Below are 16,094 nucleotides of genomic sequence, written 5' to 3'. Positions count from 1 at the left end.
TTCTTGTTAATTTTTTGTGTGGAAATATGGTAAAAATTAATTGGTAAAAAATGTATTTTCACAGTTAATACAGTTCAGCAATTGGAAAGTAGAATCCCTTGCCAACCTACTACAAATTGTCCAGAGATCTAGCAGTAATAGATCTGGATCCATTTGCTGACTGTCCCTGATTCAGTGGGATACTAATACATCTCAAAAACTGTGATAGACCAATAAATTAGAAGCCCAAGATCACAGAGTACTAACCACTATACGATCACGTATAGATCAGATGGTGAATTCATAACACAGTAGTATGAATAAATGATTTGCGCATATGCAGAATCCTTTTCCCTTCCTATTAAGCAACTACAGCTTCCTCCTTCCCCATGTACTTGGAAGAAGCAGTGCTAACAGTGTGATGGTATATCACTCATACAATTCAATGTCCCTGCACCTCTCTGTGCAGTAATTTATCCCTGGCTGTAATTTACTGGCAATGGGGTTAGAGTTTAATTTCAAAAGAAAGCACCAACCCTTTTGCCAGTAAATAAATCACAGCCACAGAACATACCCATTTTCTCTCTTCTTACACACAATGCACTTCCTGTTTTCCTTCCCCTGTCCAGCAAATCTTCATAAAAACAGGTCAGTTTTCCACAACTCTCTCCCCACTCCTCTTTTGTTATTAGCATGACCTGCTTACCTATTCTTTCCCCTCTGCCTGTGCCTGTGCACGCACACACACACAGGCCCATATCAAACAAAAATCTAAACCATAGTTCAGTGTTGCACCAACAAATAGTAGATGGTTGCTTGCAATGTATGTGCTCAATGAGGCTTTTTAAGCTGGCCTCCTCTGCTCTTACTAGCTGCATAGCAGACAAAGGTTCAACAAGAGAAGGCTTTCATTGCCACATAAGAGACTCTACCAGTTGCACGTCTTCCTGGCCCACAGCTGCTAGAGGTACAAGAAGTCTGACTGAGGGCTAGACATCCCTAGCCCACTAATATGCAACAACACAACCCTATGTATTTTTACTAAGAAGTAAGTCCCTCTATTCAGTGGGTCTTACTCACAAATAATTATGCATACTGTTATAGGTTTTGGGGCGCCAGACCCTTCTAATTAATCTCTGGATCCAGCAAGTGTTGGAATTTAATCAAGGCTTGGGGTGTTACAAGGCTTGGGTTTGGTGCAAGATGGCTAATGGGTGAAGGACCCCTCCCTCAAAAGATAAGGCCAGAGTTTAGAGAGTTAGGAATGATGTGACCTTGGAAAGAAAGCAGCAAAAAAGGAGGTCTTTTTGAGGTATGCTTACTTTCCAAAAGGAAACACTAACTCTTGGTAAACACCTGGAACCTCTGGAATCTTATACCACTCGGAAATTGAGGTATCTTTATAATATATGGTTTATTTACACATATACACAACCTGAGCCTAGGTCACAGCACTCCTAACTCCCTCCTCTAAATTCTGGTTTTATATGTTGAGGGAGGGGAAGACAGCTTGGCTTGATTAGCTTTTGGCACTTGCCAGATCCAGGTTAACACTACAAGCTTTGACTAAATTCTAACCCTTGTTGGATCCAGGGATTAATTAGAGGGGTCTGCCACCAACAAACTCATAGCACTAACCCTCCCAAAATCAGGCATCTGCCCCCAGATGTGCAAACAAACATCAAAGTACAGATTCCCTGTAGAAAAATAAGAGGCAAGTTAGCAAACACATTAGAACTCACATAATCATAAATAGATAATAAAACACAATTACACTTTTAACTCAACACCAGACTGCTCAGAGATTGGGGTGGTGTGGAAGAATACAGTCGCAGCCTCAGAGAGCAATAAACTCAATGAGAGCATTTTCTCATAGTTTTCAAGCAATCTCCTTTACTTCATTTGTATCCACCATTAAAAAAACAACAGAGATTAGCACATGCATATAATGTGTCATCCAGATTTTCATTTTACCTTTTAAAAAATACTGTGACAATAGCATGCTAATTAAAAACAAAGTACTGGTTACGCTGTGTTCAGCCAAGAACAGTTTGGTGCAGACATTATAAAATTCTTTCCACCTGGCAATGTTTACTCACGACTTGTAAATACCTCTGTTAATCCTCTTCTTTGTGGTCTCTCTCGCACAAGAGCTCAATAAGAAACTACACTGCACTTTTGTTCTGTGCAACAAGAGATAACAAAGAGGAAAAGGAATTAAGGCAACATATCCACTGGGCAAATAATGACTCATACAGCTTTTTCCTGATGAAATGGCTACCAAAGGAGAGGTAATACGAGTGGAACCATATGACTGCATTTTACCGACATAAACCTAAGAAAGGTGGCAGGTAAGAGCTCTGGTTTCAAGGCAATGTCCTCTATAAAAATCACAACAAGGTGGGCCAATTTAATGTGGTTTAAATATTTTTTATAAATATTTAAGTCACCAGACAATAACATGCTTTCTACATGAAAAGTCGCTCCGGCACTGAAAAGAGGTATTCTTAAAAGAGGCATTATGGGTATTCCTAAAATCATAAGCTGATTACAGAACAATGAACAGCTATTTACCTTTTCATGCAATGCACATAACTGAAAGAAACAAGTGCAATTAATACATAATGGTTAAGATGAACAAACACAAGATCTACTTGGAATAAAAATGGGTATCAGGCTAACATGCCAAGAGGTTGAACAAATGATATGAATGGAAAATAAGCCCATTTCAGAGTTTCCTATATATGGTGCATGGATTAATTTAACTGCTAATGACTGGGTATAGGCATCAGGGAATAAGCTGACTGTTTTTAAAACAACTGAATTCTGATGTAGCCACTGTTGAGAGGGAGTTTGATGGGTCCCTGATTTGACCTAATGTAGCCATTTCAAATTCCACCTTCTCCCTATATAATCAATGTATAGAGCTGTCCCCACAACTTGCCCACAAAGCGCCAGAGCAGCTCACAATGATGCACCAATCAAAATGGAAACAATTCTAATTGCGTCACCAATTCTGCAATTCTATGGTCCCTGGGAGAGCATCCCAAGGGCCTCATGAAGTGTTGTATCTCCCTCTCCAAGGACAGTGAGAGAACTCCAACCTTGGAGAAGAGGACCCAACTTTAGATGCCTCCTCCGTACCGACACAGAAACATCACTGGTCCTTGTCCTAACGTCGCCAGAGCTCTGACATTACTAGAAGCAAAAAGAGAGCATGCCAGGGCCAAATTGAAGGCATGCTGGGGTGCAACAGGGGAATACGTTGATTCAAAAGGTTAGAGTTAGCCTTCCCAGTCCTCCAAAATGCTCCTAATCCAGGGATGAAATGGTGACAACTCTAGAGCTGCTTTAGTGGCTTAATGAACTTTCCTCCCATTGTTCCCCAACAGTAGGGAAATTGTTAAAGAAAAGTTAAAGTGGAAGAGTGACAGAATGCTGCTCTTTCCTTACTTCCACCCTGTCCAAGGCAATGGACGTTACAGTTCAACCACTTTAGGTTCTTTCTCTCTCCTGTCAATAGAATTGCAGCATAAAGAGAGCACCTTACCAATGGTTAGGGAGCTTTACTATCATACTCCATATGAATGGGGTTTATTTGAGCAAAGCCATGGCAAAATTATAGAATTGTAGAGTTGGAGAGTCATCTAGTCAAACCAGTAGGTACACAAATTTCCACTGCGTAAAAGTGTTAGCAGGAAGAAGCTGTGATCAGACCATTGGCTCTGAGTGTTCAGCAGACCCCAAAGCAAATGCTTATTTCCTATGGGCCCTTTGACAGAAGCAAGTGATCCTGAAAGAGCAAACAGCACTTGCAGAAATATAAGTCACGTCTCTATAAGTAGATTCTTCTAAGCAACAGAACATCTGCTTTTGAAGCAGACTATTAATTATTTCCTTCCTTGAACTTCTGTCCTTCCTTATTTGCCTTCCTGCAAAACTGTGCCTTCCTTAAAGGTTTTCTACATCTTGTGCTGTTCCACATTCATTCATCAAGAGTAAGTTCTCTAAAATAAAACATTTGCAAATAAAAGTACTTACTCCCAACTTTCTGGTAGAATTGCTTCCAGCCATTACCACTTTGAAACTGTATAAGGCTACTGTGTGCTACTCAGGAACATCTGCTTCCTTGTGACATGTCTGTGACATGATGACACTAATTCAGCCACATGAATTTAATTTAATCTGTGTCCAAATGGCTATTATTATTATTATTATTATTATTATTATTATTATTATTAGTTTATAAAGCATCAACTCTACAACACTAATACATTAAAGTGCAATATAGCCCTGACATAATGCAATAGCGTGTTGATACCATGCTTTGGAAAGGGGCCAGCAACTCAGTCCTGAGGCTAAATGCTGCCTTTAAAGTGTCTAGCTGCAGCAGTGAAGAGGAATAAAGAAAAGGGCAAATAATAGTTATGCAAGGCCCTTATACCCTAAAAAGACTTTACAGCCCTTCCAGTGTAGACAACGAAAGTACCAAGCCTTTGGGGCTACTGAGCTAGTTCTGCCATCACCTACCATTAGGACAAGAGACTGAAGTCAGATCGCTAGAGGTTCTGCAGCAGCTGCTCCGTAGCAAAAGAATATTTTAGAATTTGGAACACCAAAGAAACAAGCAAGATCTTGACAACTGGGAAGCAGATTTCAGCAACTGACTATACAGAGCACAACGGTCGCAGAGGCTACGCAACAAGCCCTAGAGGTGATTTCCTTTCGCTTCTTAATGATGTGACCTTCTCTCTTTCATGCTTCCCAGATGCTGGAACTCTTCAAGACTGAATTCTTAAGATCATACTATTTGGTATAACTCATCCAGACAAACTAACATTCCTTCACAGCTACTAATACCATTTAGATTCACACTCACTCTTCATTTATTCTTAACAGTACTGGCAGCAGAAGAAAAAGAACAGTCAAGCTGTGTTAAAATATATTAATCCTTGTTAGCTGCTCATATGTATCTGCATTGATAAAAGATCAGTTTGAGAAATTTTACATGCAAGGAGATTACAAGGAAACAAGTTCCCTCAAAATCAAATACAGTGGTACCTCTGGTTGCGGACGGGATCCATTCCGGAGGTCCGGTCAGATCCCGAGGTTTCCACAACCTGAGGAGCGCTTCTGCGCATGCGGCAAAACCTGGTAAAATACTTCTGGGTTTGCCACGCGCACATCCCAAAGTTTATGTAAACAGAGGGTTACGTAAATGGAGGTATGACTGTAAGCTTAACATCCAAGTAAATGTGTTTAGGGCCTCTTTGGCTGGATTTGAACTGTGAAGTTAGCATCTTAGTCAAAGTTAGGATTCAGAAGAAGGAAGCAGGTGCTTAAACAAGACACAATACAAGCTGCAAGGTGCAAAATCAGATAAAATACAAAATATTGGCCATGTGTATAATAAAGTACAAAACACTGTTTCCTTCCAAGATCTTTTGCAGCAAACGGTTGCAGCAGGGGAAAATTTAAGAGCAGACAAAGAGCAAACAAGCTGTTGGCACGATTCTCACAAGGAATCATGTTTCCTTTCCCCCCCTTTCTTGTTAGATTCTTCTACCTAATGAAATAGAAGATTATCAATGATCCATAAGAAGAAAAGCCGTGTGACTGCATTCTTCTAAAGATGCAATTCTGAAACCACCAAAAGGCTCCCAATGGCTCCAAAGCAATTTCCTCCTTCACCAACAGCTTCCTCTTCATGCAACTGGACCCAGTAGAATCACAAAGCAGCAGCCACCAAACCTGAAAACAGCACCAACAAGTCCTGCCCTACCTGCAGCAAGCAAGCTACCTGCAGCAGAAGAGGAGATGGACATGCGTTGGGAGAGCTGGGGAACAAGCAGCAACAGGATACTGCGTAATTGAATAAACGCTAGGCATGTGATTGGAGGATAGGACAATGTATGCTTCTCTTGTGGGAGAAACTATTCATGTGTGAGAGATGGGGGGGGGACAATCTGTTTCTCAAATAAATGATATATTCTATACTAGCTAGAAAAATAAACCTTGACATATTCATAATTAGTTCACACCCCGAAGTCATTTCAATGGATCCTTCTTGCCCATGCCCTCTACATCTCCCCACCACTAGTGTGTGCCTAATTTATAAGACGGGGCTCTTGGGAAGAGAATGGTGGTTGTATGGATATATGGGAAGTGTCTACAAGTCTCCTGTAGTAATAGTTGGTGCACTATGGTAGTATTCACACAGGAAGCCTCAGTCAGGCTGGCTGAGGAGGAACAAAAGAAGGCTCTCTTAAGTTCATCCCCTGTTGTTATTTTTAAAGGAATTGTGTGATGGCCATAAAATTTCCCTTGCATATGTTGCTAGTTACGGGGGAGGAGGGGAGTTGCCATTTCAAGTTGTACTTTAGGATAGGCCTACCTAGTCCTGATATTTCATAGGCAGCATCTTGTTTCACACACTGAACAAGAAAACTAGTTAACAAGGTGAGAATGATGGAGAATGCAAAGTTCACCCTTGTTACTGGAAAACTAAATCTATAATAAATATACTACAAAGCCAAAATGGGAGACAATTTATGTTTTATAGTGCCAGAGTAGAAAATTCACTGACTTTCAGGAATCATCTCTTATTCATGCTGAAGTATTACAGAAAAACCCAGCTCCATTTCTCCGCATCTTTCACCTCAATCCTCTCTCTCACATACCCAAGCTATTTATATTTTCAGTGCTAGGTCATGCTATCACTGTCATTATCATCCTCTCTTCCTCACACTATGGAATTCACATTGGGAAAACTTGTTACCAGAAATGTTAAATTTAACAAGGCAAAGGAGTCAAATTATAGTCTCTCATTACACTATTCTAAATACAAATAAACCTCTTTCACAGCTTTCAACTGCTGTAAATCACTGCAAATGCACGGAAAGTACCTGTTAAATATATATCCGTTCTCTCCACAGTTCTGGCAACCATAGACTGGCTTCCCATCATCCTAAAATGTAGACTATTATTTAAATAAATTGGGGGAGGATTGCTGGTAAGACTGAGAAGCTTTCAGTGCTGAAGCAGATTTGCCAAACTACAATGTATCACAGGCTCTTTATCATTGTACTCTGATCTAATTTTACAGTCCAATTCCAAACATATTACTCAGAAGTCACACTGAATTCAATGAGACTTACACCTGCATAGTAAATGTCCTTACGTCTGCAGTCCTATAGCTCAATTCCAAACATAGGGTTGCAGCCTGAAAGTAAGCACCACTGAATTCAGTAAGACTACTGAGTAGACATCATTTCAATGGGATTAATTCTGGGTAAATTTACTGTGGATTTCCACCTTGGTTATTTGTTTTTTAAATAAGAAAGAGCAATCTTCACATTATGATATCCTAAGTAAGAAACAAAATCATCCTAAGGGCTCATGCTGAACGGTTTACTAATGGCTTTACAATACTGCTTAGCATTCAATTATTTTACACAATAAATATGCTACAAACACCACACAATTCTGAGAGTAGAGTGAAGTTAAAGGTGTACTTGTGAGCTATAATTTCAAACGGTATAGAGAAAGAATAAGCTGCTGGATGTAGCACACAGTATGGGGAAGGGTAGTGATCTGACCACTTGCTGATCAAAAGAAGTGCATGTGGAAGTTCGAGGTTTCATTCCCCGTGCTAGGAAAGACCCCAGTCTGAAACCCTGGAGAACTGATGCCTGTGAGTATAGACAATACCGACATAGACAGGTCATAGATCTGACTCAGTGGAAGATAGCTTCCTATACCCCTTAATTGGACTTGAGATATGTAACTGAACTCGAAATTCTAGCTGCAACAGTAGATCTAGTAGTATAACAACAGGCCAATCCAGAGGCGTAGTACAGATAATATTTATTTATTTATTTATTTATTTATTTATTTATTTATTTATTCATTCATTCATTCATTCATTCATTCATTCATTCATTCCCTGCCCATATGGCTGAGTTTCCCCAGCTACTCTGGGCGGCTCCCAATCAAGTGTTAAAAACAATACAGCATTAAATATTAAAAACTTCCCTAAACAGGGCTGCCTTCAGATGTCTTTTAAAGATAGGATAGCTGCTTATTTCCTTCACATCTGAAGGGAGGGTGTTCCACAGGGTGGGTGTCACTCTCGAGAAGGCCCTCTGTCTGGTTCCCTGTAACCTCATTTCTCGCAATGAGGGAACCGCCAGAAGGCCCTCGGCGCTGGATCTCAGTGCCCAGGCTGAGTGATGGGCGTGGAGACGCTCCTTCATATATGCAGCAAGGGGTGTCATTATCTTGGCCCCCCCTTTTTTTTGAGGGCATTTTGCTCCTCACGCCACCTTGCCAGTCCCGCGCTGCTTTGCGAGTCCGATCTCACATCCCAGCCTCGCAAAGCAGAGTGGGGCTGGCAGGGTGACAGGAGGCGCAACAGGCTGCTTGGAAGGGCTTGCTGCCCTGCTGTGCCCTCCCTCACGTTGCCCTTCTAGCCCCTATCCCAAAAGGCTGCTTCCAAGCCTGAAAAAGTGGAAGGGCTTGTCCGAGGCAAAATGCTAATATTACAATACTCAAGCACTCTCAGTTCCGAATGCTCCATGCTAACTGTTAAAATGTATTATTGTTGCACCACCTGTGGAACTACAGCTGCTGCGTCGATTCCACGGAACTGACACTTCTGAAAATGCAGCAGATTAAGGGAGAAAGTGAGAGATCTTTCTTTAAAAGAGGAGCCATAGGTGAAAACACCTTCTGGTATTCTGAAAAGGAGAAGATGGAGATACTAAAATGGAATAAAAGAAAGAGGAACAGAAAGCAAAAGACGATGAGCCACAAAGAAAGAGGAATGATGGTAAGAAAAGTGGGAAGGAAAAGGCAGGTGGTGGGTTTTGTTATGTGTGTGCACGCAAAGTAACTCGTTTGCAACCGCAACTGCTATTTTGCACATGAGCAAAGTCATATAGCTCAACAGAATTTGAAACAACGGGTCCTAGTCTAATGCTACATGCCTCATCCTAAAAAGGCCTACATTCAGGGATAAGTCAAATACTTAGTATGACAAGAGCATGCAGAGGATATAGAATGGGGGGAAAAGCTGGAGATGAACATCACAAACCCCCCCTCCCCCAAAAAACTGTGCTGTGAATTTTGTTGGGAAATAAGTCTCTGGATGTCAATGTTCAACATTCAGTGTCAATGTCCAACATTCAAATGTGCTATAAAATCTGCTGTATTTCACCAGAGACATTTAATGAAGCTTTGCTGGGGAAAGATGAATATTGGAGATGGAAGTACAGTAGAATCAAAGAAGAGCACATTAGATGAGAGGAAGGAAATCATGTGAGAAGCAGATCTTTATCTAAAAAGGACAGAGCTAAATGCACCAACATCAATCTGCTCAGCAATTTGTAAGAAAACTGAGAACTGGGAATGTATTTTGCATTCCACCTGTATTTATGAAGCCGATTCTAGGCTGCCCAAATGTATAAATAAGTAGTTTATTCCTATTGCTGTGTAGTGTCTTGTGTATCCCTTGTTTCTGAAATGAAGTGTAAGCCTTTATATAATTTATTGAATGTTACACTTTTTATATACTTTATTTCATGGGCTCATTGAACATAGCATTATGTGTCAGATAAACAGAAAGCTGGATCATTTGACTATACTAAATGTCAATATTTAAACTCTGGCCTTTCTCTCCCCATTCTTCAGCCACAGCGATTCCCCACTCCCATTTCCTAGCAAGTGGCTCAAATTATTTTGTTGCTAGGAAATGTTTGCAATGGAGAAATCCTCCTGAAAGCAGGTAAGTCCTGTATAGGGCTATAGATCATCTAGAGGGAACCTGGGTATGTAGAGCAGTTCTGTGATTCATCACTACTCGTCACAGGCAATATCCAAAAGATTCCAGTGATCACATTCCTAACAGTATCTCAAACAGCATTAGAGCAATGGGTGAACTAAGGAAAGAAAAGCATTTTCCTGGCAATGAATTACTGTATTTTAAATGTTGTGGGGGAAATTATTTGCCAGCATTGGGGCTACTCCTTTGAGGGGATATGTTTAGATCTCCGCGGCAATCTATTAACAATAGCACTTTTATCATGGCTTTCAAAATTGACACAGGGAAGGTATTCAGCAAGAGGCTTTACCAAAAAAGAAGCAAATAGTCAACATATCTTACTCAAAATGTGGGTGAGTCTCAGACCAGCTTCAGGTGGGCCTCAGCACTGAAGTCCTCAGCAGCAGCACACTCTTTTGTTTGGCCCAACACTGGCAACAACAGATCTCTTGCAAAGGAAACTTGGAGGGCAAGAAAGAAAGAAGAGGAAGTGGGTGGTGGATGGGAAAAGTAGCTGGCCAAGTGAGGGAAGGAAGAGAAAAACTGGGAAAGAGAGAGGCAAAAGCGATGGACGTCCTGAGGGAGAGAGAACGAAAAGGGACCTGGTGTGTCTTTTGACCCTTTGTCTTCTCACACACACCCTTCCCCAGTCCCCTTTCTTTCCCATTCAGTCTTTTGCTAGGTCAGGTAACTTCTCTCTTGTCTGGGTGGAAAGGGCCAGAGCAGGCATCAAAATAAATCAGAAAGAGAGATAAGGCTTAATATTTTAAATAATAAACAAACTGGTAATAGAAAGGGAATAAGTGACAGAAGTTGTTGTAAGATGAAGAAGTGGATGGAAAAGGAATAGGGATGAAAGAAACTAAAGTTTTGTGGGGAATCAAGTGTGAAAGGAGAAGTGGAAAAGAAATGACAGGTGAAGAGTAAAAATACTTTTAAAAGCTAGTTAAGGGAGGCAAATGTGTTAAATAAAAACAGTTACAGGTTTAGAACCTCTGGATCAGCAAATTGTGCTGAAAATAAGGAGGGAGAATCAAGAAGCCTCAAGAGCCAATGTATAATCTACTTAGCTGTGGGACTGCTTGCAAGAAGGAACCTACTGTGGCAAATAATTTAGCAAGTCCCCTGCAAAAGAAATGGTGTTAGCAAATATAAGCTTAGTATGCCAAACTCTTCCTTAAACCACCACCATTTTGTAAATGACTCAGTAGTACTGCCATTTTGTGACTGGGGGGCCTCAGTAATTGACAGCCATCTCAAGTGGGCCCTGAAAATAGAAGGTCTGAGAACAGCAAAGCTATCCTACCCTACAGCCAAAAAAAAAAAATGCCTCTACAAAACTCCCACTTGCCTCAAAAGATATTTACATACATAGGAGTACTAGGTCCATTGTAGAGGGGAGAGTTATGAGTGAAATAGAGTCAGAGAAAACAAAGGGACCAGGTATCATATATGCATTTGTAGAAAGGAATGAGAGAGAGCTGGGAATGTGGAGAAATTGTGCCTGGAGATAGGAAGCATAAAAAAAAATCAGATAACTTTAAAATTAAGAACTGGAATCTTAAAATGAAGAGGGAGAGAGTGCCACAGAGACTCAGGTAGAACAATGAATGGCGGAATCATAGCAGCCAGAGAGGAAAAAAGCAATTTAACTGAGTTATTCTGAATTAACTCAAGAGGTAAGCTAACCTCAGGCAAGAAAGGCTGTGTGAAGGTGGGAGCCTAAGAATAAGCCTGCTGGATCAGGCCAGTGGCCCATCTAGTTCAGCATTCTGTTCTCGCGGTGGCTAACCAAATACCTGTGGGAAACCAGTGAGCAAAACATGAGCACAACAGCGTTCTCACCTCCCATGGTTTCCAGCAACTGGTAGTATTCAGAAGCATTGCTGCCTGCAACTGGGGATAGCCGCCATGGCTAATTGAAGCAAATTCCTGTTTGAATTTAATTGAATTAAATTGAAATTTTCTTAATTTAAAAAAAGTCCAACACCATCACGTGACTTAGTGTTCCTCTGTTGTTGGAACTGGGTTACAGCCACTTATATTAACACATGAAACAAGTGTAATCTGTTTAGCAGAATTATTTAATTTGCACCTAAGATTAAAATTCTGTACCTTTAAAAGAAAAATTCACAAGCTAATAAAACACTGAAATGCACACAAATTTCTAAGCAGCAGGTGCTTCACAAATGAAGTAGCTGAAAATAATCCCTTCATCAACAATTGACGCTTCAAGAAAAGAAAAGAAAACGTTGTCACTTTGGCCCAGTTTGCGCATAAAGCTAAACCATAGTTCAGTGGTGAACTTCCGGACTGCAGGTCTAACTAGGCACACAAGATCTCAAAGGATGGCCCGCCAGGGTATTATGGGTGAGCCATGCCTATCTGTGACATAAGACATAGGAAAATTCAAGGACAATTCAAGTTGCAGTTAACATGAACCCAGTTAACATGAACCCTAAACTTGGATTAGCCTTAACTATGGTTAGTGAAAATAAGCTAGCTTTGTAAACTATAGTTTGATGTTAACTTGCCATAATGAAGATGAACATCAGTTTGTCTGTGTTCAGTTGACATGGTAAGCATAAAATGGATTCAAAAATTCCCAGACTCCACCTTGCTGCCACACTGAAGGAGGAGAGGAAGGCTAGGTCCACTAACTATAACAATAAACTATGGTTTAGCAGTATGTGGCACGAGCCCACAGTCTGAAACAATATCAACCTCCAAACCTCTGGGATAATATATTCTTGTGAGAGGTTAATATTTACCTTTTAAGTGAAAAGTCAAACCAGATTATCTTGAGCAATTCCATCCCCCAAATACAGAAAGCATGAGTGCTAACTTGTAAGTGGTCACTGTAATAGTTTAAGACACCTGGTATCGAGTAAAGGCAGAAGGTTGAACAGGCTGTACTATGTTCATGCCAAGCCTTTATTGAAGAGACACTACAGACACATACAGGCATACACACACACACACACACACACACACACACACACATAGTATTGTCAGAAAAGAAAGCAGACAATTTACAAGAGAGTAATGCCCTATACTATGGCAATGAGAAGGCCATAAACTTATACCACTTTGAGGTATTTTATATATAGTAAGCAATCAATAAGTTGACTATATAATAAAGCTTAATGCCACAGATGAAATGGCAATATTGAAATTAGCATTTTGTTATAGTAACCTTGAGCACAATGAGAACTTTTCTTTTCTCCCTTGTTTCGGTTTCTTTTATTTCCTATTAGCCCAATGGGATACTGACAACAATCACAATACTAACCAGTATTCTTCTAATAGCTGAAGATTCTAAAGCAAATATATTAAATTACCATGAGTTATGGGTTATATAAAATTTTGCTAGTCTTTGTAGATTTTTACCTTCAAATCCAAACAAGATCAAAGTATCAGTTTGTTTTTGCAGCAAAATAAGTGTTGCAAGTCTCTTTCTTCTGGTAATGTTACTATGACTGTTAAATTTGAGTTGGACAATCAATATATACAGATATTGTGGCAACTTTGTGTTAAATCTGAGGAGGGAAACAGAAAACTTAAAGGATATGGGAAATGGACCTCACACTTTTATTTAGCCCGTGGAGTGTTGAGGGGAAAGTCCCTTGGGATTCCTTTTTGCCTGTTCCAAACTGCAGGGTTTTTTGATTTGCCCTTGATGTATGTGCTTATTTGGTCTGTTTGGCATTCAGTGTCAGCAGGTAAGGAAACTTAATTGGCTTAACCCCGAGGCAATATCAGGTTAAAGGTCACTCTAAATTCCACTGTTATTGGCTTGGGCTGAGAGTGGATGCTTCTTGGGGCTTCCCTTTAGAGCTCTTGTGTACACCTTGGTGAGGACCCAAGTGAGCATATTGGGTTCGCATACCCATGGTTCATATAGCAAGAAGGCAGGATTTTATCCCAACCCCCTGTCTGAGGAGCCACAGAATGTGGCTGTTTACTTGCCCAATGCAGTGGAGGGAAGATTCCCTCATGTATGTCAATTCAAACCTACCTGCCCATACTTAGATAATTAGATAATTTGATTATTGTTGGAAGATCTTCTATTGCTATCTTTGAATAAATATGACCTTTCCAGCATTACTCTGTCTCTTGAGTCTTCTTCCATGGGGTGTTGCCAAAGCATGAGTCTTCTCTACGTTATTCACGTTGTCAGAATCTAAGTTATCGTGTCTCACACCAAGCTCAGATGATGAGCTGTTTTCACCTACCTAGGAAAGAGACATCTGTGTGGACTCAAGTCTACCCCCTGCTAATCCTACAGAAGGCCCGCAAAAGGCATCATATTATTGGTGGCGTATCTAATTTCTGAAATTATTTAGGGCCCCCTTACTGAGAAGTAGGTTGCTGTGTTATTTTAGGACACAGAGGTCTCCGTTCCTGGAGACCTCAATCAAATTTACATGTGTAACCGCACTGCCTGTTGCTATGACATAATCATAAGTTTGTTTATGTTATGAATACTGTGTAATGGAGGCCACATGCAATCTCATCTATTCTGGGATCAAAAGTACTCTGACTTATGACAAACATTTTTAGTTTGAGTATCTGCTGTCACAGTAGCTATAAAGAAGGAGGCAAAATAAAAATGTTCAAGGGCATGATCTCACACATACATGCCCCAAGAGAACAGAAAAAAGGATATTAATTAGCAATACATAAGGTATGTGCCTCAGGCCTAGCTGTCACTAAGGAAGTAACCGCTGTCTGGTCTGTACGACTTGAGAGACTGCAGGTGGGGCTCACATAAATGAAGGCGAGCCTACTTGTCTGTCACAGATCCACCTGGCCCACCTTGCTTTCCATTTTGTCTATTAGTTCCACCCACCACAGAGGCCTACTTCTGTTTACATATGAGGCAAATGAACATATGAAGCTGCCCATGCTAAGTCAGATCATCAGTCCACGTAGCCCAGTGGGAAGCAATTATCTGCAATCTTAGACTGTGGCCCTCAGATCCTTGGATCTCCCACTGAGCTCTGGACCTTCTTTAAGGCTATAATATGCTCACTTGCAGACTCGTCGTAGTCAGGAGCCTATAATTGTGATGAATACAAGCTTGTATTAAGTAGTGCTGTTTATAGCAATTCTTTACATGTGTGAAAGGAGTTGTCTTTTAGATATCCCAATTCTTAAAAATACACAATGAAGTGTAAATATTTTACCATACATTCTCATTATTTCATGCAAAACAGATGCCCCTAAAATTAAACTAATTGCACTTCATTGCACATTTTAAGGATGAGTTAACTGAAAGAACACTCCTTTCACACATGTAAAGAATCACTACTAATACCAGTGTTCCTCCTGAAGAAGTTTTTAAATAGAGAGAGAACACACACACATACACGCACTATCGAAAGAAAAATTATTTGCTTGCTTGTTTGTTAAATTTCTATACAACCTTCCACCCGAGGATCACAGGGATGTTTACAAAATAAAAAAACACAAAAATACATAACCCACTAACAAACAAAAAACAATAACCCTGGACAAGTACCTATGTACAACTAACAACTCTATCTGCGGAAGAGCAAAATGCACTTGATGTGACTTGTGATGGTTCATTGAAATCATTTTTCAAACAATGTAGACTGGACCAATTCTGGGTGGAGGTTTTTGCTGATTATAAGAAGTTAGATGAAAAAGCTTTGAAACATCTAGTTTCCTTTTGTTTCACATAACTTTGTGAACAAATATTTTCAATGTTTCGTTATATAAAGAACAAGCATAGAAATCAGCTCGATGTTGAACCAGATTGGAGAATAAAAGTAGGAAATATTGAACCGGATGTGGAAGGGACAAAAGGAGGCATGATTTCTCCCATCACATTTAGGTTTAGATGGTGTAACATTTTGTTGGCAGCCACCCAGAGTGGCTGGGGCAACCCCGTCAGATGAGTGGCATATAAATAAATGTTATTGTTGTTGTTGTTTATTAGCCGCTAGACAAGTCCTAATTTGTTCACTTGTACTATACATTAATAAAATAATTTGTATTCCCCCCCAACTAAATCTCTGTCATTTTTGCATGCTAATAACACCTAAAATCATTTGCTTATTAGGGACTACCCCACATTTTCTTCAAAAAATTGCTTTGCACAGATAACCACCATAGAGTTATGAAAATTTTCAAAAGTAGGGAATCCATGGCTTGGCTTTTGAAAAATAGAGGGTATTAAATAGTTATCCTTTATTAGACATAGCAAACCACACATTATCAAACAGACACCGTATACAAATTGTGCAAAATACGAGCTCAACATAACAAG

At 40.1% G+C, this 16,094-nt stretch overlaps 1 protein-coding gene and 1 long non-coding RNA gene across 6 annotated transcripts in view; one reads left to right on the top strand and one right to left on the bottom strand.

Moving 5' to 3' along the window:
* Window positions 1-16,094, bottom strand: part of LDLRAD4 (low density lipoprotein receptor class A domain containing 4) — a 280,021-nt gene that overhangs the window by 113,117 nt on the left and 150,810 nt on the right. The gene's annotated exons all lie outside the window — the stretch shown is intronic.
* Window positions 4,332-5,878, top strand: LOC310848263. The gene is made up of 2 exons (XR_014566246.1): window positions 4,332-4,693; window positions 5,536-5,878. It is a non-coding gene; the product is annotated as an uncharacterized lncRNA (long non-coding RNA).

This window comes from Podarcis gaigeae (assembly GCF_964106915.1).
Source record: "Podarcis gaigeae genome assembly, chromosome: 7".
Taxonomy (NCBI): domain Eukaryota; kingdom Metazoa; phylum Chordata; class Lepidosauria; order Squamata; family Lacertidae; genus Podarcis; species Podarcis gaigeae.
The sequence above is the reverse complement of the archived record's forward strand: the minus strand, read 5'-3'. Positions and strand labels throughout refer to the sequence as shown.